Below are 24,013 nucleotides of genomic sequence, written 5' to 3'. Positions count from 1 at the left end.
AACTTGCAGAAGTTACAACCTGTCAGTCGGGGCTACGACCACTTCCTGTGAGAGAATGAACAGACACTCCCTCTTCATTTCAGCCCAGACACCAAGCAGAAAGGATCTCTCTGAAGCTCTGATATAATAACAGTTTTAGGAGGTAAATTGCTTTCAAAAGTTTTTCTTTCTGCATCATTACACTGTTGGGGGTAACATTACGCACGTTAGCATAATGAGCAGGTTGCGGCATGTGTGTGCTCCAACATGGCCGCCCAAACCAGGAGCTCCCTAAGAGAGTCCTAGCACTGGTGGGGGCCAATTCCCATAGACTTAGTGTTTTTAGTTCCTGTTCCCTAGTGTGTAATAGGGGAGACAGCACATGGTATTTTCGGTGGCGAGGTGACGTGCGCGCTGATGTTACAGCGCTCCCAACACCATTTTACCACTGGGGGAGGATCTCCATAGGTAATAAAAGGCTGGGTGTGCGCAGGGAGAGCTACAGTTAGCCTAAACTACATCATGTTGGGAGCTCCTCTCTGTTTCTAAATCTGTGTTTGTCTTGCGGCATATTTATGTTCCTAGTTGGTCTGTGCAGCAACTATGGCAGTGCCTGCTGCAGGCTGATTTTTTAAAAATTGTTTTAGTATGTTTTTGATAAGTGGGACTGTCTGACTGGCTTGTGAGGGGGGAGGAGGGGGCAGGCTGTTCGGTAGCCATTTGAAAGTGATCTGGGGGTAAAATCGAAAAGGGTCTGTGGAGCTGCTGGGGCAGTGTGTGGGAGTCGGCCTGTTGAACTGGTGCAGGGAGAGGGGGCAGACAGAACTCGGAAAACAAACTACAAAAAAAACTACAAAAAAATTACGAATAAAAACTACAATAACATTATATGGGGGCAAAGTAATTTGTTAAATGTCTCTGGGAGTGGGACTGTGCAAAACTGTAATAACTGGAAAAAAAACAGAAATATGTTAAAATATTCATAACCTGGCAAATTTTGTAAAATGAACATGGTAATTAGGGGGTGAGGCCACAAAAATGGGCATGGTCCAAAAAATTTTTGCGACACTAAGCGCGACAACTTTTTTTATCCCTCTATTTACAAAATGTTGGGAGGTATGCGCTAGCAAATCAGTGTTTCTTTTACAACCATAACTTTAGGTGGTTTGAGGTGTGAAGGGGGGCCCCCAGCAGCACTACCTTGCCTAGGGCCCTGTTACGTCTTAATGTAGCTCTGAAGCTGTGAAATCTTTAACAGAAGTTGCATAAGTTTTAATGTGTATTTTACATTTGTAATGCAATTTACATACTTTGTGGTACCCGACCCCCCCTTCCGGATTCGTATTTGACCAGGCCCCGTACAATAGTCTCCCTAGGGTCAAATGATTTGATCAGCCTGATATTGCCCACCTCACAGATCTTTCAATGTATGGCCAGCTTAAGATGCCATAGACAGTCACTGTGTATTGGGCTGTTTGGGGCTTTTAGAATGGGTTGCACCTTGCGCAATTGTAACTGGATGTACAACACAGAATGGGCTCCAAATCCCAAAGTCAAATAGAAAGTTAAATACGTGTGCGCTTCCTTTAGCAGTCACACCAGATCTCTCTGATTTTCTCCTATCCCCCCACCAGATTAAAGTCTCTTTAAACACTTTGTATCTCTGGAAAGCTGTCTCCTCTCAACCTTTAACACTCCTCCATGATCCTCAGAAGGATAAAAAGAGAGAGAGAGGATTTGTGCAATACGGCGATGTAAGTGGTCAGAATCCTGCTAACATCTATACTCACAGGATCCTCCGATTAAATGTGTGAATATGTTCATAACCGCCAGGCACTCACACTCGTCGTTCGGTTTGCTTCCTCCTTTTCCACTCTTTCCCCAAGCTCCACTTCACTTCCTGGTTGTCTCGTGTAACCGGATGACTAGCGTGAGTGCCTAGCGGTTATGAGCATATTCGCATGTTTAACCGGAGTGTTGAAGGTTGAGAGGAGACTGCTTTCCAGAGATTAATATTGTTCAAAGAGACTTTAATCTGGTGGGGGATAGGAGAAAATTGGAGAGATCTGGTTTGATTTTTAAAGGAAGTGCATGCGTTTTTAACTTTCAGTTTGGCGCTTTGTGGACTGGAAATGCCAGGACCTATTTTGAATTCCCTACCGGGCCTTATGCATGAAAGCACAAGACCTGTTGATTAGATTTGTTGTTAGATGATTCTATTATTTGAAGTGTGTGTGTGTGCGTTTGTTCCTTTAGTCTGGGTGTATTTTGGTTTTTCAGCTTGGTCCCTGGTGCAGGGAAACGCATGGAGCGCATTTGAGATTAAGCAGTAAGTGGGCAGCACTCGTATAGCATTGTTACTTTTGGGTTTTAAGATTCCTGTGCAGTCTTTTTTTATGTTTGTCAAACATTTACATATACCGACTTTTCCCTTCTTTGCATGAATCCTTTTTGTTCACTTGATATCACTACCATATCTATTTTGGCCTTATTACATTTCAACTCTGTATCAGTCTGTCAGGTATGGGACCTGTTATCCAGAATGCTTGGGACCTGGGGTTTTCCGGATAATGGTAATTTGGATCTTCATACCTTAATTGTACTGGAAAACCATTTAAACATTAAATAAACACAATAGGATAGTTATGCGTCCAAAAGGGATTAATTATATCTTAGTTTAGATCAAGTACAAGGCACTGTTTTATTAGTACCGAGAAAAAGAAAATAATATTTTTAAATTTTGATTATTTGGATAAAATGGAGTCTGTGGGAGTTGGCCTTTCTGTAATTCGGAGCTTTCTGGATATCGGATCCCATACCTGCACAAGTATAACACCGTGAAAAAAGGGGGAGATATTTTATTCTGAAACCCAATATCCAGAAGGCTCTGATTTACAATAAGTTATTCTTCCATATAACCCATTTTAATAACCCTGGGTCCCAAGAATTTTAAATAAATATGGAGATTTTTTTTTGTTTACAATACATAGTGATTGCTTTGTATTCACTCAGAAATGAGACTGGGTTGACAAAACGTGTTCTTTCTAGGCTGGTTTTTCATTTTCTTCTTTTTCTTTTTACTGGAAGTGTGAACTAAAGGTGGCCATAAATGGGCCAACACAACATTGTGCTACTTTTTAGGTCCAACAACTGAACAACAATTGAAGAAAAACTGGATGTTATAGTGCAGAATCCAGATTTCAAACCTGGCCCATAAATGCACAGACTGGTGTCTAGTACACCATTATTAGTTGTTATCACTGGGCAATCATATTCACAGGGAAAACCTGTATGGTTATGCCCAGCTTAAGTTTATATGGGCTCAGAGAATGCGTTTTTTTTTTACTTTTGCCAGGTATGTCTGGTATGTAACTTCATTGTAGAGACTGGTAGATTGTAAATTTCTTAGGATTGTTGTTTTATATCCTATATTTTATATCTTAATGAAACATTTAAACATGAAATAAATGCTATATGATTTTTAGGCATGATATGGATTTTTTAAGTTTTGTTATCATGAAGAACAAGGCAATGCTTTATTGTTACATATTCTTAAAATGGGTTCTATGGGAGAATGCCTTATTATAAATGAGAGCCTTCTGGATATTGGGTTTCTCGATAAAATATCCCCCCAAGAGTTTTTAAGGATTGGGTTTCAGATGGTTTTAATAAGAAAGCAACTAGTTTACTGGTATACGGTTGGCTTCTAAGCTGTTGGCTGAGCATGGCTGCTTTTGTTTAGGCCCACATCATACAATACAAAACACCTTTCATACACATTTTACTATTAACAAGTGTTTTGAATAAATATCCAGTGGCATTTATGGGGCTGTAGCACAATAGAGTATGTTGCGCTAAAAGAGACACATTTCCAAGGAAAGGACATGTAAACCCCCTCCATAAAAATGTAATCAGTGAACAACCTCTGGTTGCCACTCTGGTTGTTATAAGGTTAACAGTAAGGCTCACCTAGAAATCCTTCTCCTTCTCTAACCCACTCTGCCACCTCCCACGGGAATTTGCTTTGGATGTTGACATATGAGCAGATTACTAAATACACCCTCCAGTCTAACAGCCGATAAAGAGATAGCATTAATGGATTTTCTCCTAAACACCTCTCCTGAGTCTAGCTTAAAGGGATTCCGTCATGATTTTTATGATGTAGTTTTTATCTCTAAATTACACTGTTTATACAGCAAATATTCGCCATATAAAATTTCATTCCTGAAACAGAAGGTGTATTTTTTTTTAGTTGTAATATTGGTGTGTAGGCAGCCATCTCTGGTCATTTTTCCTCGTCATGTGCTTTCAGAAAGAGCCAGCACTTTAGAATAGAACTGATTTCTGGTAGGCTGTTGTTTCTCCTACTCAATGTACCTGAATGTGTCTCAGTGGGACCTGGGTTTTACTACTGAGTGCTGTTCTTAGATCTACCAGGGAGCTGTTATCTTGTGTTAGGGAGCTGTTATCTGGTTACCTTCCCATTGTTCTGTTGTTAGACTGCTGGGGGGGAGGAAGGGGTGAAATCACTCCAACATGCAGTACAACAGTAAAGCTGGCCATAGACTCAAAGATTCGCTCGTTTGGCGACATCGCCAAACGAGTGGGTCTTTCCCCGATATGCCACTAACAGCATGGCTATATCGGGGGTAATTCGAACGTTCAGCCATATGGCAGAATGATCGAATTACGATACACCAAGGGGCTCCGACGGGTCGGTCGGTTATCGTGGCCAGATATCGATCGGGAAGACCCGTCGGAAGTCCCCATACACGGGCAGATAAGCTGTCGAATTGGTCCAAACGACCGATATCGGCAGCTTTATCTGCCCGTGTATGGCCACCTTAAGGGTCAGTCCACATGAGCAGATTCGGGGAGACTAGTCACCCCAGTGACAAATCAGCTCTTCTTCAGGGCGACAATCTCCCCAAACTGCCTTCCCCCTGCCCTCCGCCGACTAAAATGAAAATCGCCTGTGGCAATTCAAATGGCGCTCTTTTTTTTTCCGTAGTTGCCCGAAGTCTCCTCGTAAGGCAACTTTGGAAAACAAGGCGCCGCGTGTGCATTGCAGCAGGCGATTTTCATTTTAGCTGGCAGAGGGCAGGGGGAAGGCAGTTCAGTGAGATTGTCACCCTGAAGAAGAGCTGATTTGTCACTGGGGCGACTAATCACCCCGAATCTGCTCGTGTGGACTGACCCTAAAGAGTGACTGAAGTTTATCAGAGCCACATGACTTGGGGCTGCTTGGAAACTGACTATGTCTAGCCCCATGTTAGATTTCAAAATTAAATATAAAAAAATATATTTGCTCTTTTAGTGCATAATTCTGCTGGAGCAGCACTATTAACTGATGCATTTTGAAAAAGATTTTTTTTCCTATGACAGCATCCCTTTAACCATTATAGTGTTCAACCCCAGCAGAACTTTTTATCAAAGTATGTTGTGCCTTTGTAAACCTGCATTCTCATTGCATGAACTTTATAGCATTCATGTCCTGTTTGCAGACGTTAGTGTTACTGATGATGTGTCAGGGAAAATTGGCCGCTGGTTGAAAGCTGCTATTTGTTTTAGGAAAATGTGATGGCGCTGGCAAATGGAGGGGGTATATTCAGTACAAATGATGTGGCTTGAGTGTGGAAGATATGCCCAATTTATATACATGGTAGGAAAATGTAGGCTTTACATGTCCAAAGAGCCTTGAATTCATCTCTTAAAGCCCTTAAAGCCTTTTGCCCCAGTAAAGTGCCACCATGGCAAAAAAAATCCCATATGCTCAAATACAGCTGCAGAACAGCTGTCCTTTTTCTGCATCATCTGGGCAGTGGTGTGGGGGGGGGGGTAAAAGTCAGATAAAGTGCTAGAGTGAGATAATGAAAGGAGATGCAAGAGTGAGTAAACAGAAAACGAGAGATAGATATGGCACAAAAGGATGATAGAAGAATAGAAGAGGAAAAGGGGATGGAAATGAGGGGAGAGAGTGAATGTGAGAATGAAGGGAGTGTGTGAATGAGAGGAGAGAGAGAGAATGAAGGGAGTGAGTGAATGAGAGAAGAGAATGAGGGGAAAGATAATAGAGAATGAGGGGGTTGGTAAATGAGAGAATAGAGAATGAGGGAGAATTAGAGAATAGAAGATGAGGGTTAAGAGTGAATGAAAGAATGAAGGGAGAAAAGTATATTAACGAATAGAGAATGAGGGAACTGAGTGAATGAGAGAAAATTAGCCATGTCAGAGATCTCAAAGATTCGGCGGTCTATATTCCAGGAAGACAGACCAAATTTCATATGAGGTATCATTTACACATGTTATATTTGTTCCTCTTTAGGCTTTATGAGCCTAAAGAGAGCTGGACTATAGAGTGTAGCTACATAGGGCCATAGGTGGTCTAGGAGCAGTTATACTTCTCTTCATTGCTATAACAACTTTTGGCTCGAGGGATGCCTCTGCCCTTACCTTTATTAACAGGGCTCTATGGAGCAGGTAAGTGCACCCTGAGGTCTAGCAGAGGTGCCAGTACTTAAAGCTGGAAGGCCACCAGTTGCACTGCCCTTACCTAGATGTACAGTATTTATATTTGCAGTTTTTTAAGTGAGCGTTGTTTTAGGAGAGACATTTAGAACCATTTTGTGTGCTAGGATGGAGTAAACCACTTTTTTTGTATATGATCTTTATTTGAATATAAATCACGGGGAGGGGGGTACAGAAGAAAAAAAGGGGGGTTATCAGCAAATGATAGACAAAGATTAAGTGAAGTCATTGACCTTCCATAGATATTTATGCATTTAGTCTTCATCAAAATAAATCAGACATCACTGAGATGTAGTAAAATTCTTAGCACAGAACCAAAGGTCACTGGGCAGCGCTGTAGCTCTCAGAACAGCATCACTTCAGCACTGCATTTATACATATGACCTGGTAGTGATGGCCTCTTTCATATCCAGAAAATGAAGCGCAATATGGCCACTATACCTGGTGTCATTTCTCTCTACAGCAGTCACCTGGGATATACACTGTACAAGCAGCTCTTACTGTTGCCATCAACTACTTCCTTTACTTTATTCTGTTGTTGTACTGTCCTTTTTATCAAGCAGGGCTATTGGCAGCTTTGTAAATATCCGTCAAGTGTGCGTACCTATAGCAACTGATCAGCAATTTATTTTGAACAGTGTACAGGTATGGGACCTGTTATCCCGAATGCTCTGGCTTTCCGAATAAGGTATATTTTCATAATTTGGATCTTCATACTTCATGTCTGCTAGAATATCATGTAAACATTAAATAAACCCAATAGGTTGGCTCTGCTTTCAATAAGGACTAGTAATATCTTAGTTTGGCTCAAGTACAAGGTACTGTTTTATTGTTACAGAGAAAAAGGAATAATTGTAAAAAAAAATGTATTATTTGGATAAAATGGGAGAGGGCCTTTCCATAATTGAGAGCTTTCTGCAAAACTGTTTTCCGGATAACGGACTCCATACCTGTACTACAAGGTAGAAAAACTGAAGGCAAGCACCTGCAATTTAGCATCTATGGGAGTGATGTAACCAAAGATGTACAGTTTGCATAGTTTTACCCAACCAATCAGCAGGTAGCATATACTAGTCAGCTGTTTAAAAATAAACATTCGATTGGTTTCTGTGGGTATCTACTATCTGGACCTGTGCAAACTTTTCAAACTTTTAAAATAACCATCCATAATCACCTTTGAGCTAAATATTAGTATGATGTAGAGAGTGATATTCTGAGACAATTTGCAATTGGTTTTGAATTCTTTTTTTTATTATTTCTGGGTTTTGCCTTTTTTTATTCAGTAGCTTTCCAGTTTGCGGTTTCAGCAATCAGGTTGCTAGGCTCCAAAAGAACTAGCAACCATGCACTGATTCGATTAAGAGATTGGAATATGACTAGGAAAGGGCCTGAATGGAAAGACGAGTAATAAAAAATTAGCACTAACAATACTTTTATAGACTTAAAGAGCATTTGTTTTTTAATAATTAAAAAGGCAAATATTTAAAAAAACAATATATATATAACACACCCCCTTGTCCAAATGTCCGTGAACATTGAGGAAACACTGGAAGTGTAGCAGGATAACAGCAGGTTTCCTGCAAGGGCAGTAGTGTTGGCAAGCTAAAACTGAATAGGGCAGGCAGGACTATGTATAAGCATAGCTTGCTGAGATGTAATGTAGTGTTAAGTGGACATCCAGTAGGGCTTATTTATGAACATAAGGAATACATTTCACAAGTGCAGTTGCTGATAGCAAACCGCTTTTATTTTCATTTTCTAACTTGTTGTAGACTGTTTGAAACCAACTGTTGATTAGCTGCAATTGGCTTGATGCATTTGTGTGGTTTAGTACCTATGTTTTAAAATCAGCCTCATTATTCAGGGGGTGTTTTCTGGCCCTCCCTTAGATCTATTGGGAGAGTGTTTGTCATTTATGGATACCAAGTTTGCACTTTTTCTATTTTTACGAAAAGATGTGCCTGGAATTTTTTTTTATAACATGGCCATATCAGTTAAAGCCATCTCTGTTCCAAAATATATAAAAGTAATGGAAGTTATAGAAGAGATGAACTTGTCATTGACCAACAGCATCTCCTGGTGATGCACCGATTAGCATTGCTTCCTTGCAGTGTTGAGGTCCTAGGTTCCATCCAGCCAGGGTGCTGATGAAGCTTGTATGTTCTCCTCCATGCCAGTCTTGGTTTCCCCCACATTCTTAAAATATACAGGCTGGTTTCTGATAAAGTTGAACAAGGTGTGTAAATGTGAAAGAGACTTTTTTGTGATAGAGTGTAGGCTGCTGTGGGAGAGGTACTGATATAAATGTTGACACAGTGCAATATGTTGGGGCTAGGGTTGCCACCCAGCCGTTGTTTTACTGGCCTAGCCGGTAAACACCTGCCAAAGCCAGGGCTGGTATTACAAATTTACCAGCAATGTAGCTGCCAGTAAATTTGTAATACCCCTAACAAAAGCCCTTGGCCGGCCCAACTCCGCTCAGAAACATACCTTTTTGCCTCCTGCTGGTCATCTCATGCTTATGCTCCGTCGCTTTTATGTCATGTCCCGCCCCTTTTTACATCATGACCTGCCCTCTTTTACATCACAGCCCACCCTTTTGTTCCCACCCCCACCACCGGCCTGTGGAAATGTTATTGAAAGGTGGCAACCCTAGTTGGGGCTATGTAAATAATTATGCAGTTACTGAATCAAACATTGTTAAAGTAAATGAGCCCCTCTGATTCCCTTTGTTTCAGCTGTCTATGTAATATTGTAATGCTAGTAGAATGCTCATGGGACTTTTTAAAAATGTTGCACTTAGTACTACATTAGCTGGTTAAGTTCTGTTGACTTCTTCTATCATTTCAGTCACATTACACTTCCCCCAGTTGCTGGGATAAAGATTGCCCAGTGCTCCATTACCTTCATTGCTTTTTTTCAAGAATATCTAGGGGAGCAGGCTTAGGCATTCATGTTAAATCGCACTTTGAATTACCATGAATTTGGGCATACAGTAGTATCAATGAGAGCAAATAGACAGTAACATAGAAATAGGAGTAGTGACTGGGGAAGCTCAGTCTTAAGGTATGAAGTTCTAAATTACTAAAAGATCTGTTTTCCGGAAAGTCTCGGGTCCCGAGCATTTTGCAAATCCGGTCCCACACATGTATTGGGTGCAATTGTGTCAGATGCAACTCTTCACAGACTTGCAATTAGGCTGGAATTGAATGCAGAGATGCTGCATTATGGGTAAGAAAAAAGGCACTTTGCACTGTGACAACTCCTGTATTAAATCAGTATCACTCTGCAGGCCCAGCAACCTAGTTACCGAGTCAATTACCATGCAGTGTTGCCCTCTGCTCACTACCTGATCTTATTGTGAGCAGGCCCGGATTTGTGGAAAGGCTGCCTAGGCCCGGGCCTCGGGTCTCAGGATTTTAGGGGGGGCGGCATGCTGCCCAACCACACTCACATTGGTTCAAAAACACTGGGGATGCACTGGAGGTACAATCACTTTTTAAATTCCCTATGCGCCAATCCCCATTGCTCTGGTCCAGATGGGGTATAATTTGCGCGAATAAAGGTGAGGGGACATCGGCGACGAACGGCAGTGGGCCTAGGGGCGCCTACTATTTAAATCCCGCCATGATTGTGAGGCTTAACTTCAACACAAGGTAAAAGGGAACTTTTTAATATTCTTTTGCCCTACACCAAGACAAAATCCAGTAGCACAATGACAATTTGGGGCTCCCACACAAATACTGATGGTGTGGCAGAGGAGAATATTGCTTCATATATGGTCAGATCTGGAGTCAGTTTGATCATTCACTCCTGGAGATGGACGCGTATACGGCATTTAGGGAGTGGAGAAGTGAAATTTGGACTTATTCTCTGTGCCTTATTTAAACAAGAAATCGCGTAGCATTAATTTTTGGGCACATGATTAGTGAGATGATTTGCCACTTTGTCTATACTGCTGCCTGTGTGCTGAAGGGGTTAGCAATAGATACGTACGCAATTCCTGATCGCAATGTGCATGGCGGGCCACAATATTATTAATTTTATGATGGAGGCTGAGGGCTGTTGTAAATTTGAAAACGGGCCGCAACTGGCCCCCGGGCCAGACTTTGGACATGCCTGGTTTAAGCCATCAACCAAATTGGCAGTTCAGTTATATTTATCCACCCCCACAAGCAGCCAAATTGCAAAACATCTGGCCCACTTTACTACTAAAAAAACAGATTATGTTGTACTCTTGTGTTCAGAAAGGTGTACAAAAAAGGACACGTCAAAAACTTTAATTACTGGGAGGTGGTGGCACCCCCTACTGATTATAATTGCTTAAAGGTGGCCATACACGGAGAGACATCGCCAAACGAGTGGATCTCTCCCTGATATGCCCACCTTGAGGTAGGTGGGCAATATCGGGCTGATCCGATCGTGGGCCCTATGGCCCAACAATTGGATACTAACGGCGGCTTTATGGGCGGTCAGATCGCGGGACCGCAACAACGAACAGATGCGGCTGCAATCCGACGGGATTTTTAGTCCTATCCGATCGAGATCTGGCCGACTTTCTGCCAGATCTCGATCGGGGAAGCCCGTCGGGGGGCTCCATACACTGCCCAATAAGCTGCAGACTCGGTCTGTCATTAGCTTTTATCGGCCCATTTATGGCCACCTTTACTCAGACCCCAGCTAGCAGCCTTTCTGCAATCATTACTGTGCGCATACACAGTTGATTGTTTGGCTTTTTTACTCCAAGTTGTGATTTTACTTTATTGAGCATGTGCATAGCCCAGACCAGCTGCAAAGGCTACATGGGACAGGCAACAAGATGGAGGTGTCGCGCTCACTCAAATACAGTAGTACCCCAGGCCAGTGTGTTTTTCAACACAGGAAAGTACCACACTGGGGTCTTTTAATAGAAGGTGTTTAATAAATTGTGGCCCCCCCATGGTTAACCCTTTCCTTCTCCTTTAAACGGGGAAGCCTAGAAGGTGTATTAATACAGTAGAACCCATTTTTCCGGGAGCTAGAAAAAAATGGTGTCAAATCAGGGAAATGTATCATGCATAATATATAAGTGGGACCACAAAACAACTGTAAAATGAGGGAAAACTTAAAATCAGGGAATGTAAAATTGAGGTTCCACTGTATTCCATACCAGTGGACTCCATTTATAAATTTGTACCCCCACCTGCACATTGGTATTTTTGCCACATCTACTTATGGTATGTTAAAGGGAAAGGACGTGTGTAGCCGAGTCACTTAAACTACCCTCCCAGCTGTAGAGAAAAACAAACTGTGGACTACACCTGTCATATCCTAACATGGGCTGGCTCAGGGAAGTACAGGCACTCTACATGGAGTCCTTCATCCCAATGTTTCCAAAATGATAGGCAATTTTTCATATGACATATCAGGGTTTAGCCCAGGGATATCCACTCTGTGAACCTCTGAATACCTCTGCCACCTGTTTGCTGTGCACTGGAGCAGAGAACTGCAGCTAAACCCCAACTGTAGGGCCGCAACATGGATGTTTTTGCTCAGCATGTCGGCCCTAAATACTGTGTGTGTGTTCAGGGAACAGAATGATGAGGAATGCGAAGAGACACATAGCACGGTGTACACTTCTACCTCTGCACACTAATAGCTGTAAGTGAGGCTGCCACCATCAATTGCTTTGTATATTCAGCTCCAGTTCTACAGGGGGAGCGATGGCTGTCCCATGAGTTTGGTGTCCCACCTGCATCAGCCCAGTTGTTCTTGTCCCAAAACTCTCACCGTCTTCTGACAGACACGGACGACATTGCTTCAATAACAACGGGCCTGTTGTGGATGGGGCACAAGCAGGCATTCCTAGTGTGACATATCATTTCACTTCTTTTCCTCACACACTTACACGTAATGCTGTTGTGAAGTAACTCGAAGGGCCCCGGAATAAGCAGACGCCACTCGCTCACCTGGACAATTACATTAGCCTGATGTGTAGCGGACATTGGGCTTCAGGCATGATGTGCTCCAAATGCCAAAAGAGTTTTAGTAGCCATGTTGGACAAGAATAACCCTATATCAGCCTATACACTAATACATAAATACATGTGAAAAACTATTGAACTGTGCAATGATCAAGAAGTGAAAAAAATATAAATTCCGGAATATAAAGTGTAGACTATTTATATCTAGAACTGGCACTTCAATAGACAGTATATGTGCCATTGTATAGAATGATATAACTGAAATACGACAGAATTTAAATATTAACTGGCTAGATTCTAAGATTAAATATCCATAGAACAGTAAAAGATGCAATTTATCCTATCTTTCTCATTCTCTGCCAGTGCATGGTTTGCCATTAAAAACATACCTCCCAACATTTTGGAAGTAAAAAGAGGGACAAAAAAAATTTTCCGCACGTAGCGCAGCAATTTTTTGACCACACCGCTTTCTGTGGACACACCCCCTAATTACCATGTTTGTTTTACAAAATTTGGCAGGTTATGAAAGTTTGAAAATATTTCTCCTTTTCTAAACTGTGTTTTTGTGTCTCAAAATTGTTACAAAGTATCTTATTTGCACCTGTTAGCTGTTCTGGGCTCTCTGCTAAAAACCAATTAAGTGAGAAACTGCGGGTTGAGCTGTCAAAAGAGGGACTGTCCCTCCGAAAAAGGGACAGTTGGGAGGTATGTAAAAATAATTATTACAAAAAAAGGTGTTCGTACCACACGTGGCCAAAATATGTAAGCTCACGTGCCATGTCAAGGCCCCTCTTTGTACATGAATCCTACAATATCCATTATCATTCTAAATCTATTTATCTCATGTGCACATTGTTCGTATGATAACATAGCTTAGCTCATAACATTTCTTCAAAATCAGCCCCTCATGGATAGGCTGGTGTGGCCAGGATAGTTGTTCCAGCTTCTCTATGATCCCAGCCGGACAGTGCCATACAGCAGGTGTTATAGGCCAGCCCCCGCCCATGTAATGAAACTCCGCCTTTGGTGCTGCCTCCTCCCCAGTCTTGTTGCTCTTTCCCTCAACCGCCCCAGGACAGGCTTGAGCCACAATACAGAAGAGCAGTAGGGGAAGCCCGGGGTCTTCAACAGAGTGCAGAAATGCTGCCAAACACACTGGGTAAGTGCAACAAGTGCCCCATGTGCACAAGCTGGTTACACTCGCACAGTCAGGTTAAACAGCTTGGGGCTAGTTAAGAGTACGTTGGGAGGAGTGAGGAGACTCGGAGGATGTTTTTATGTAAGGACGGCGGCAAGTGTTCTAGCAGCAATGTAAACACAGAGCTCACATGGGGCTGTGGGTGCTGCTTCCACAGCCACCTCAGTATTTCATGTGCACATACACACACACACATTTGGGACTCTTTGTTCCTTCTTGCCGCTTGTTGTTATTTTATTTGGGGGGGGGGGGTGCTGCTTGCTATTTGACATGCCATGTCCCTTTTTATATCAAATTTCATATGAGGTATCATTTACACATGTTATATTTGTTCCTCTTTAGGCTTTATGAGCCTAAAGAGAGCTGGACTATAGAGTGTAGCTACATAGGGCCATAGGTGGTCTAGGAGCAGTTATACTTCTCTTCATTGCTATAATAACTTTTGGCTTGAGGGATGCCTCTGCCCTTACCTTTATTAACAGGGCTCCATGGAGCAGGTAAGTGCACCCTGAGGTGTAGCAGCTATACAGAGGTGCCAGTACTTAAAGCTGGAAGGCCACCAGTTGCACTGCCCTTACCTAGATGTACAGTATTTATATTTGCATTTTTTTTTAGTGAGCGTGTTTTAGGAGAGACATTTAGAACCATTTTGTGAGCTAAGATGGAGTAAACCACTTTTTTTTGTATAATCTTTCTTCGAATATAAATCATGGGGAGGAGGGTACAGATGAAAAAAAGTGGGGGTTATCAGCAAATGATACACAAAGATTAAGTGAAGTCATTGACCTCACTGAGATGTAGTAAACTTGTTAGCACAGAACCAAAGGTCACTGGGCAGCGCTGTAGCTCTCAGAACAGCATCACTTCAGCACTGCATTTATACATATAACCTGGTAGTGATGGCCCCTTTCATATACAGAAAATGAAGCGCAATATGGCCGCTATACCTGGTGTCATTTCTCTTTACAGCAGTCACCTGGGATATACACTGTACAAGCAGCTCTTACTGTTGCCATCAACTACTTCCTTTACTTTATTTTGCTGTTGTGTTGTCCTTTTTATCAAGCAGGGCTATTGGCAGCTTTGTAAATATCTGTGGTCAAGTGTGCGTACCTATAGCAACCAGTCGGCAATTTATTTTTAACAGTGTACAGGAATGGGACCTGTTATCCCGAATGCTCTGGCTTTGTGAATAAGGTATATTTGGATCTTCATACCTCATGTCTACTAGAATATAATGTAAACATTAAATAAACCCATTAGGCTGGTTCTTCTTCCAATAAGGATTAGTAATATCTTAGTTTGGCTCAAGTACAAGGTACTTTTTTATTGGTACAGAGAAAAAGGAATAATTGTAAAAACATTTTTATTTTTTCGATAAAATGGGAGAGGGCCTTTCCATAATTGAGAGCTTTATGCAAAACTGTTTTCTGGATAACGGACTCCCTACCTGTACTACAAGGTAGAAAAACTGAAGGCAAGCACCTGCAATTTAGCATCTATGGGAGTGATGTAACCAAAGATGTACAGTTTGCATAGTTTTACCCAACCAATCAGCAGGTAGCATATACTAGTCAGCTGTTTAAAAATAAACATTTGGTTTCTGTGGGTATCTACTATTTGGACCTGTGCAAACTTTGCACCTTTTATTCCTTAAAATAACCATCCATAATCACGGCAAGTAATTAAACGATATATATAACACCCCCTTGTCCATATGTCCATGAACATTTAGGAAATCACTGGAAGTGTAGCAGGATAACAGCAGGTTTTGCAAGGGCAATAGTGTTGGCCAGGGTCGGACTGGGCTGGTGGGAAACCGGAAAAAAAAACCCTGGGCCCCCCAGTTCGCCAATGTTGTTGGCAACCTAAAACTGAATAGGGCAGGCAGGACTATGTATAAGCATAGCTTGCTGAGATGTAATGCATAGTGATGGGCGAATTTGCCCCGCTTCGCTTTGCCGCGAAACGGCGAAAAATTCGCGAAACGGCGCCGGCGTCTCGTTTTTGACGCCGGCGCCCGTTTTTGACGCCGGCGCCTGTTTTTCGCGCCGGCGTGGACATCCAGTAGGGCTTATTTATGAACATAAGGAATACATTTCACAAGTGCAGTTGCCGATAGCAAACAGCTTTTATTTTCATTTTCTAACTTGTAGACTGTTTCAAACCAACTGTTGATTAGTTGCAATTGGCTTGATGCATTTGTGTGGTTTAGTACCTATGTTTTAAAATCAGCCTCATTATTCAGGGGGTGTTTTCTGGCCCTCCCTGAGGCCTATTCGGAGAGTGTTTGTCATTTATGGATACCTAGCTTGCACTTTTTTTTATTTTTAAGAAAGATGTGCTTGGAATTGTTTTTTTTATAACATGAACATATCAGTTAAAGCCAGCTCTGTTCCAAAATATATCTAAGTAATGGAAGCTATAGAAGAGGTGCACTGGTTATGGACCAACAGCATCTCCTGGTGATGCACCGATTAGCATTGCTTCCTTTCAGTGTTGGGGTCCTAGGTTCCATCCAGCCAGGGTGCTGATGAAGCTTGTATGTTCTCCTCCATGCCAGTCTTGGTTTCCCCCACATTCTAAAAATATACAGGCTGGTTTCTGATAAAGTTGAACAAGGTGTGTAAATGTGATAGGCTTTTTTGTGATAGAGTGTAGGCTGCTGTGGGACAGGTACTGATATAAATATTGACACAATGGAATATGTTTGGGGCTAGGGTTGTCGGCCCCACTCTGCTCAAAATGTAACTTTTTGCTTCCTTCTTTTCATCTCGTGCTCCACCCCTTTTCATGTCATGTCCCGCCCCTTTTTACATCATGACCTGCCCCATTTTACGTCACTGCCCACCCTTTTGTTCCGCCTCCACCACCGGCCGGTGGAAATTTTATTAAAAGGTGGCAACCCTATTTGGGGGCTATTTAAATAATTATCTCTGATCTCCTCCTTGTTATAATCTGTATTGGCTATTGCTTTTTTATCTTCTGTTCTTTGAGGTTGCATACTTCTTTAATTGCAGGTATAATCCATTCCTCATTACAGAGAATATAGGTCATGAATATGCAACACTCAGTACTTCAGCTCCCAGTATCCTTTTCAATGGAACTTTAAATTATAGTTCCAGAACTCTGGGAAAATGCAGTTACTGAATCAAACACTGTTAAAGTAAATGAGCCCCTCTGATTCACTTTGTTTCAGCTGTCTATGTAATATTGTAATGCTAGTGGAATGCTCATGGGACTTTTTAGTCTATGGTGATCTCAATGTTGCACTACTTTAATTGGTTTAGTTCTGTTGACTTCTTCTATCATTTCACTGTGTCATACAACTGCATGTCAACTTCCCCCAGTTGCTGGGATAAAGATTGCCCAGTTCTCCGTTACCCTCATGACTTTTTTTCAAAAATATCTAGGGGAGCAGGCTTAGGCATTCATGTTAAATCTCACTTTGAATTACCATGAATTTGGGCATACAGTAGTATCAAGGAGAGCAAATAGACAGTGACAGAGAAATTGGAGTAGTGACTGGGGGTAAGGTATGAAGTTCTAAATTAGGAAAAGATCCGTTTCCGGAAACTCCCAGCTCTCTTTTGCATAACAGGTCCCATACATGTATTGGGTGCAATTGTGTCAGAGGCAACTCTTCACACACTTGCAATTAAGCTGCAATTGAATGCAGACATGCTGCATTATGGGTAAGAAAAATGGCACTTTGGAGTTAATCACTACGCAGTGTTGCCCCCTGCTCACTACCCTGAGCTTATTGTGAGACTTAACTTCAACACAAGGTAAAAGGGAACTTTTTGAAAATTCATTTGCCCTACGCCTAAGACAATATACAGTAGCACAATGACAATTTGGGGGAGAGATGAGTAATTTATTTGATGCAAATAATGTATACTTGTTGAACTACAGACAAAAATTCTGGTCTGCTGATATCTTCCACTAACATGTTTATGGGACATCTTTAGCTGTAGAGTGACACGCATTTCAAATTGGTTTAGGCCATCATCCAAATTGGCAGTTCCACAAGCAGCCAAATTGCACAACATCTGGCCCCCTTTACTACTAAAAAAACAGCTTTTGTTGTACTCTCGTGTTCAGAAAGGAGTACAAAAAAGGACACGTAAAAACTTTAATTACTGGGAGGTGGTGGCACCCCCTACTGATTATAATTGCTTAACTCAGACCCCAGCTAGCAGCCTTTCTGCAATCATTACTGTGCGCATACACCGTTCATTGTTTGGCTTTTTTACTCCAACTTGTGAATTTACTTTATTGAGCATGTGCATAGCCCAGACCATATGTAAAGGCTACGTGGGACAGGCAACAAGATGGAGGTGTCGCGCTCACTCAAATACAGTAGTACCCCAGGCCAGTGTGTTTTTCAGCACAGGAAAGTACCACACTGGGGTCTTTTAATAGGAGGTGTTTAATAAATTGTGACCCCCCAATGGTTAACCCTTTCCTTCTCCTTTAAACGGGGAAGCCTAGAAGGTTTATTAATACAGTAGAACCCATTTTTCAGGGGGCTAGAAAAAAATGGTGTAAAATCAGGGAAATGTATCATGCATAATGTATAGGTGGGACCACAAAACAACAATGTAAAATGAGCGAAAACTTAAAATCAGGGAATGTAAAATTTAGGTTCCACTGTATTCTCAACCAATAGACTTTATTTATAAATGTGCACTCCCACCTGCACATTGGTATTTTTGGTATGTTAAAGGGAAAGGACGTGTGTAGCTGAGTCACTTAAACTACCCTCCCATCTATAGAGAAAAACAAACTGTTGACTATTGAAGACTTGGGTTACACCTGTCATATCCTAACATGGGCTGGCTCAGGGCAGTACATGCACTCTACATGGAGTCCTTCATCCCAATGTTTCCAAAATGGCAGTTTTTCATATGGCATATCGGAGTTTAGCCCAGGGATATCCACTCTGTGAACCTCTGAATACCTCTGCTTGCTGTGCAAAGGTGCAGAGAACTGCAGCTAAAACCCATCTGTAGGGCCGCAACATGGACATTTTTGCTTTGATTGCAAATAGCATATTAAAACAGGTTAAAATAAAAGTTACAGGCCAGAGATGGTGCTATCACGATTAATAGTAAGTCCCAGCTGCCACCCCTGTGTTCCTGTGACCCCTTTCCTTTATATTTCATGGCATATCACCCACCATGTTAAAGGGCTAAACCCCTGAAGGGCCCAAGAAGTGGCCCAATGCAGTGGCAAAAACCCATATATGGTACAATTGATGCACAGCTAAACACTGTGTGTGTTTTCTTGCTATCATGTGGCACAGCTATGCCAGCTATAGGGCAAAGCATCCCTCGCCCATCCCACAGCCATACAGGTGAGACACCTGTGCTACCTCGCCCTTGCCAACACTTATGGGCTGACGCGGAAAGCCAATGCCAAGGGTCGGTGGGTAAGAGAGGAACTTGTGACAGGAAAATTGTACACACAACAACTGACACACAAGTATCTGGGATGCAGCAAATGCAACTGATTCAATGGCTGCCTTTCCAGCATCGTTCCTAGGGCCTGTGGATAGGGTTGCCACCTTTTCTGGAAAAAATATCAGCCTTCCTATATTCTTAAAGTTTTTTCTTAATAACATTGGCCAAATTATGTAAACTACTCATCAGATTTCCCTAAACAGTAAAATAGTTACAGTTTCTAATCCTGGGGCTGTTAGGTTTGCCACCTTTCGTATAGATTTTTCCGGCCTGAAGGAGGAGTCCCTGTTTGGTGACATCACAGGATGAGAAATGGGTGGACTGGTGATGTCATTGGGCTGGGAACGGGCAGGTATGTGACATCAGGGTGAAGAAATAGGTGTATTGGGGAAATGTAAGCTGTGGCAGATAAGGAAGGGTTTAAAAAAATATTTTTTTTTTCTTAGTGAACCGCTTTAGGGAGGGGAGGAGACAATTGGCGTCTACAAATTTACCGGCAGCTTCATTGCTGATAAATTAGTAATACTAGCCCTGGTTCTAGCTAGTGTTTTTCTGACTAGGCCAGTCAAATTTTGGCTGGATGGCAACCTTAGGGGTTATACCTATCTCCATTCTCCATTGCATCAAATAAAATGCTATCAGGGAATTTATAAGTATTCTTGTGTTTGAGTTGTTATTGGTAAGGGACATATACCAAGTAGTAAACCAAAATACATAGGAAATTTCCTGTTGTTCAGTGGGGGGTAATGTCTGTACATATTTTGTCCAGGTAGCAAAGAAGGCACTATGTTCAAGGTGGCTTCAAGTCAATTCATGTGCTAGTCAAAATAAAGCTTAGTAATCATCATTTCAAGTGATGGGGCAGGGTTGATATCAGCAATACTGTGTTTCCCAAGATTGCCCACAAAAATGTGAGATTTATATGAAAATGTAGGATGAATTTACAATAGGAGGTGACAGTCTCCCAGAGTTGTTTGATCAATGGATAGGACCATAGACAGCCTGGCACTTTGGGCAGGCATCAGTTTCAGATCATTCCACTTGTTTCCGTAACTTGGGACAAAAATGTGCAATATATTCGGATATGTAACATGAAAATGACTTGGATTAAGAACTGATTTAAATTATGAGGTAAATCTTTTTCTTCTTGTGTAAGGTATGGGATTTCCCTATGCCTCTCTCTCAAAATCCTTATCCAATAGTGAAGGTTTGAACATGTTGGACTTAAGGGAAATGAAAGGTTGTATTGTGACCGATCAAAGTAGGCATTGTTTGTGCATAAGGCCTAATTTGGAGATGTATTTGTTAAATAATTAAATGAGGAAGGTGTAAATGAGAGAACCATTTAAAATCACAACAAAGAATATTCCTATTTGTAGGGGAAATGAGATGTTGTAACCAATGAATATTTTTTATTTTCCAGGTAGGAGACTGGAGGCTAAGCAGAGCAGAGAAGACTCGTGTTCCTTGTTAAAGGAGAAGGAAAGTCTTTTTAACTTGGGGGTGCCAAAAGTTAGGTATCCCCAAGTGATTTTATTTACTTACCCAACACCTCTGCTCCTGTCAACAGAAAACTGCACCGGCCCAGGGTTCTTCCAGAGATCACCACAGAGTGATTCTCTTTTTCCGCTTCTTCTTCAAATTTCCTGGGGCAGACATCTACATGCACAGTGGTGTGAAATAGCTGTTCTTTTTTGTTGTTAAAGTATGGCGTTTTACTCTACTGTGTATGCACAGCTACATGAATAAAGAATACGCATGAAGAGGATCCCTTTGTGGTGCTCACTGGAACTCTGGGCTGGTGGAGTTTTCTGCTGATGGGTAAGTATATAAATCACTTAGAGCTGCCTAACCTTTGGCACCCTCAAGAAAAAAAAGACTTGCTTTTTCCTTTAAAGGTAAGTGAGGGGTAGCCTGATAATCATATTTATATAGTGTAGTATTTGCCTACTATAAAAGTGTTTCTATGAACTGGGTTATCTTTAATTTCAGAGGGTTGTTTTGAATGGTTTGTGAAGCATTTCTATTATGTTTTCCTTAGATTCTGTAGTTATTTTTAGATGTATATTTGCCGTTTTCTCTTAACGTCTGCTTGGGAGACGCATGGAACCATGGGGTATAGCTGTTACCACTAGGAGTCAGGACACAACAAGAAGGAAAACTAGCTCCTCCTCTGCTGGCTATACCCCCCAGCAGGCAGAGCCTAGGTTAGTTTTTTGTTGTGTCCTCAGGAGGTCAGGATATCTTATCGTGCAAGTGGTTGTCAGGTTTCTGGCACATGGAAAGGTCAGGGCAACTACACTGTGTAGTCTCCCAACGGGGGAAATGTTACTGGGGACTACCCTGCTATTCAGCTTGACCACCCAGCCTTATCACCCCCTCTTATACCCATGTAGGAGGAGTGTGGCTGGCCAGGACACAGACCGCTTACTACCCCGGGAGGGTAAGTATTTTAAACTATCCTCCGGTGGCCCCTTCTACTTTCTCTGAGCAGAAGAAAACCCATCCCCTGTTGACCAACCTTTCTTCCTCCCAACTTGCGAAGATTAAGCAAAGGAGGGAGACAACTGTCACTCACGGTACTCAGTCCCCAAGGTGAGTGTGGATGAGTCTGCCAGTGCGCTCGTCTGCCCTGAGTGTTTGTTCCAGGGGACTCCCTGCGCTTGACAGGGAAGCAGGGGAATCCCTCCGGAGTCTAGCGCAAGGCCAGACAACACAGCCAGAAGTGCTGTGAGTTACTCCGGACACACAGGCACTGTTCCTGCACACTATCACACGGCTGACACAAATACTAGCGCCAAATCCTACAGGACCAACAGTCTTGGGGAACCACTCTAGCGGAGCACAAAGGTGAACTAGCCACCCAATACTGCCGCCCTATGCCTGCAAGGCATAAGGAGCACATTTTTCTTTAATTCCCTGCTCCATGCTACACTATGTCTGAGGGGAACAGCGAAAGTCTTTTTACCAGAGGGACACCAGCCATCTCTGTTAAATATTTGGCCTGTGCCAAGTGCCACAAAAGGCTGCCCTTAGGGCATAAAGATCCTTTATGCGTCAGATATAAACCATCTGAGGCAGATACTGGAATCCCAGGTCCCGCTCCCCCACAACCAGACCATGCCCTCCAGGGACCGACCAGTGGAAACAGGGCCAGCCATTCCAGACTGGGCAGCCCAGTTTGCACAGGCCTACCCAAACTAGCTTCTTCACTTGATAAATTCCTGTCCCTCCTAGACAACCCTAGGGCCTGGGGGGGCCAAGTGCAGGGCACCCTCCCCATGAGAGGATGAAAGTGCAGGTAACTCCAGGGATCCGTTATCTACACCACCTGAAGGGGAGGAGTTGCCATGAAACTGGTCCGCAGACCTCACTTCCAAGAATTTGCTAACTGCGCTACTGTTCAAAGTCAAGTTGCTTTTTGGGCCAGACCTCAACAAGATCATTAGTAATCAGTCAAGCCGGGGGGGTTAAAAGCATACTGCTCCCCCAACCAAAAGCACGCCCTTGCTTACGCAGAGGGAAGTTTTTCCGGCCCTCATAAAGCAAAAACACGAGGCACTCGCCACGTCAAACATTCTCAAACAGATGTTTAATGTTGGGGGAAAAGCTAGATCATCCTGGCAGGGCCATAAGACCTCAAACAGAACAACGGACAAGTCCACCTCTGCATGATGGGGGTTCTGCTTGGAGGAAGGTTGCTCCACTTCATAGAAACCTGGCGCAAGATCACAACAGACGTCTGGGTGCGCAAAGATATATCACAGGGCTATCACTTGGAGTTTGTCTCCCTTCCCCGCACCGTTTCTTTATGTCCAGGCTGCCGCAAGAACCAACAAGATACAGAGCCTTTCAGGAGGTAAAGTCTGCCCTCCTGCAAGCGGAAGTCATTTGCCACGGTGCCCCCAAGAGATCAGTTCAAAGGCTATTACTCAAACCTGTCCCTGGACCCCCAAAAAAGACAGATCGGTCCGTCCAGTTCTGGACCTAAAGGGTCTCAACAAGTTTATCAGACGAAGAAATTCAAAATGGAATCCCTACGCTCCATCATAGCAGCAATGAGTTTGGGCCAATTCCTAGCCTCCCTTGACATAAAGGACGCGTACTTGCATGTACCAATCTTCCCACGACATCGGAAGTATCTACTCTTCACAGTGCAAAACCAGCATTACCAATTCAGAGCACTCCCTTTCGGCCTGACGTCAGGCCCAATGGTCTTTACCAAGATCATGGCAGTCGCCACCGCAGAGATCAGACATGAGGGAATCTCAATAACCCCGTATCTTGATGACCTATTGATCAAAGCACCATCACTTGTGGAGGCATACAGAGCACTCCACTTCACCATGGACAGATTGCAGGAGCTAGGTTGGGCCATCAACCTGGCAAAGTCATCCATCACACCCAGTCAGTCCATGGTATTCCTAGGTCTGATATTCAAAACACGATCCCAGAGAGTGTCCCTGACACAAGAAAAGATCAAGCACCTCAAAGCAATGGGCAAGTCTCAGAGATCACTGCCCTGTCTTGCAGACCACCTTTCCTCACCTTCCATCCCGACATAGCAGTCCTTCGCACGGTGCCATCTTTTCTACCAAAAGTGGTTTCGGCTTTTAATATCAATCAGGAGATAACCGCCCCGTCATTCTGTCCCTCACCAGCGAACCCCAAGGAGTTAGTGCTACATTCCTTAGATCAAGTAAGCACCCTCCTGTTAGGGTCACCACCTTTTCTGTAAAAAAAAAATACTGCCCTTCCTATATTCTTGCCATTTTTTCCTATTAATAACATTGCAATCAAGCATAATTTGTACTGCCCAGGCTGGTAAAATAGGGCCCAGATGGCAACCCTACCTCAAGTTCTACCTGCACAGGGTCTGT

Source organism: Xenopus laevis, chromosome 6S (genome assembly GCF_017654675.1).
Source record: "Xenopus laevis strain J_2021 chromosome 6S, Xenopus_laevis_v10.1, whole genome shotgun sequence".
Classification (NCBI taxonomy): domain Eukaryota; kingdom Metazoa; phylum Chordata; class Amphibia; order Anura; family Pipidae; genus Xenopus; species Xenopus laevis.
This window is presented reverse-complemented; position numbering follows the sequence as displayed.